A 2,500-nucleotide genomic window follows, 5' to 3' on the forward strand; every position below is an offset into this window, starting at 1 on the left:
TTACGGGCCCCCGTGGCATTCTGAAACCTGTGCCGGCCCGCCGCCGGGCCGCCGCCGGGCCGCCGCGCCTCGCTGCCGATGCCGACGGCACCGGACACCGGTGTGGCCCCCCCGCCCGCCGCGTCCCGGCTGCCGCGCGCGCGTACCCGAGTTCGCCTGTCCCGCACTCTGCGCCGCGGGGCCGAGCACGGGGCTCGGCCCGCCGGCGGGTGCACGGCCCTCCCGAGGCCGCGCTCGCTCGCCGAGAGCCCGCTGCCGATTCCACCGCTGCCGGTGGGGGACCGCCTCCCCCCGTCTCTCCCCTCTCGCCTCTGCTGGTGCCCGCTCCGCTGCCGGTGCCCGTCTCCGGGAGCCGCGGCCCGCCCCCCCCCGCCCCCCCACCCCACGGCGCTCCGCTGCCGCTGGGGGGGAAGGGGAAGGGGGGGGGGGTCCGGCCCAGGGGAGGGCCCGGCGGGAGCGGGCGGCAGTGCGTGTGAGGGGCGGCGGGGCTTGGCTACTCCCCGGCGCCCGCGGGAGAGGAAGCGGCGGGCGCGGAGGCGAGGGAGACGGCCCTCCGGGTTGGGACGGGTCCCACGGGTCCCCACCCCTAAGCTGTGGGGGGCGGACCCGCGGCGGGCTGCGGCGGAGCAGCCCGTCCGCAGAGACCTGCGGGGGCAGGCGTTCCGGGATGGCGCGCGGGGCGGGCGCCGGGCCCCCGAGCGGGGGGCGTCGCGTTGAGGCCAAGCGAGGCGACGGTTCGTGCCCGAGTGGGCGGCCCGAGCCACGGCTCTCCTCCCGGGTGCAGCTGCCACCCGGCGCCGGGTTACTGAGGGAAACCCCGGGCCCTGGGAGGAGGACGAGGTCGTGGCGGCGGGTGTCGGGCGCACCCCGCGGGCGGACGCTCCGCCGAGGGGCGCGGGGGCCGGCTGGCGGGTGCCGGGTTCCCCCTCCGCGTCCCGTCTCGTCGCCGCTGCCGAGGCTGCCGCCGTCGCCGCGAGGCGGCGGCGGCCCGGTGGCGGGCGGCGGCGGGGGAGGCACCCCCGCGGGGATTTCAGGTCGTTTCCCTCACCCCAGGGCCAGGTACCTAGCGCCCGCGCTTCTCCTGCCCCCCCCTCGGTGACCCACCCGTGTGGTCCCGTGTGCCAGCGTGCTCCTCCCGGGTGCCGCACCGTGCGCGCCGCACCGGCCGTGCCTTCCCCCCCCCCGCCTCGGCTTCCCCCCACCCCGGTCCTTCCTCCCCCGCGGTGGGGGTGGGGGGGGCGGGGAGGGAGGGAGCGAGCGAGAGAGGGGAGAGGGCCTCCGGCCACCGCGGCCGCCGGCAGCCGCCCCGGGCAGGGATGGCCATGGGCCCCGGGCTCCGGGCCCGAGGGTTCTCGGTTGGAGAGCCGGGCGGAGGTTTAAAGACTCGGGCGGCCCGATGCGACTCGCGGAGGCGGCCGGGCGTGCTGCCGGAGGGCCGGGGGGTCGGCGCGCGCGGGCGCCGCGCCCCCCCATGCCAGCCGGCGCGCCCCGCGCTCGCCCCGCGGGCAGCCGGGACGGAGAGGGGTTACCCTGCCCCCTCTCTCCGCGGTCTGGTCTCGGCGGAGAGACGCCGCGCGGTCGGCCTAGTTGCCGGCCTGCCTCGAGCGTTGCGAGCCGGGCGCGAGCGCGTGCTCGCCGCCGGGAGGGCGAGCCCCCACCGCGGGTGGTGCGGGCGCCGAGCCTCCGCGCGTCTCCTCCTTCTCCCTGGCCGGTGCTTCTGGGTCTTCCGCCGTGGCCGCCGTCGGCGGCGCCCTACCCTACGCGCCCGCCCCGGCACTCTGCCGTCCGGGGCGCCCGCCTCGCTCTGCCCCGCCCGGCTCCGCCAGGCAGCGGGGGGGCGGTGGTGGGGCGGCGGCGGGGGCGGCCCGCCCCGCTCTCCGCGTGGAGACGGGGAGAGCGGGCGCCGTCCCCGTCCGTGCCGCCTTGCCCGCCTGCCCGCCGCCGGGCGTCTGTCCGCGGAGGGGACGGGCGAGCGCGTGGCGTCACCCGCGAGGCGGTGTGTGCGGGCGCGCGGGGGTGTGGGCGCCGCGGCGGCGGCGGCGGCGGCGGTCGAGCCGGAGGGCCGGCGAGGCGAGCGAGGAGCTGGGAAGCGCGGGGCCGGCGGGCCGCAGGCGCGCGGGCGGCGGGGCGACGCCGCTCCCGGTGGCGGCCGGGCTCTGACGCCTGGGGCGGGGGGGGGGTGGTCTGCGGGGACGGACCCCCCCCAACATCCCGAGGCAGGCGGTGTGGCCGGCCCGCCGCTCCCTGCCGGGCCAGACCGAGCCGGGCGCCTGGGCCGGACTCGAAGCGAGACAGGGTTTGTCCCCAGGTCGGGAGCGAGGGCTCCCCGCCCTTCTCGTTCGGGTTTGCCCTTCGTTTCCCCCCCCCCCCCTTTCTCTGTGCTTGTACGGTCAGTGAGGCAAGCCCCTCTCTTTCTCTCGCTCTCTCTCTCCTTCCGTCTCTGCCGTCCCTTGCTCAGCAGCCGGCGTCGGCGTGAGGAAGGGCGGTGGGGCGGAGGAGG

The sequence above is a fragment of the Dromaius novaehollandiae genome, unplaced genomic scaffold (genome assembly GCF_036370855.1).
Source record: "Dromaius novaehollandiae isolate bDroNov1 unplaced genomic scaffold, bDroNov1.hap1 HAP1_SCAFFOLD_120, whole genome shotgun sequence".
Taxonomy (NCBI): domain Eukaryota; kingdom Metazoa; phylum Chordata; class Aves; order Casuariiformes; family Dromaiidae; genus Dromaius; species Dromaius novaehollandiae.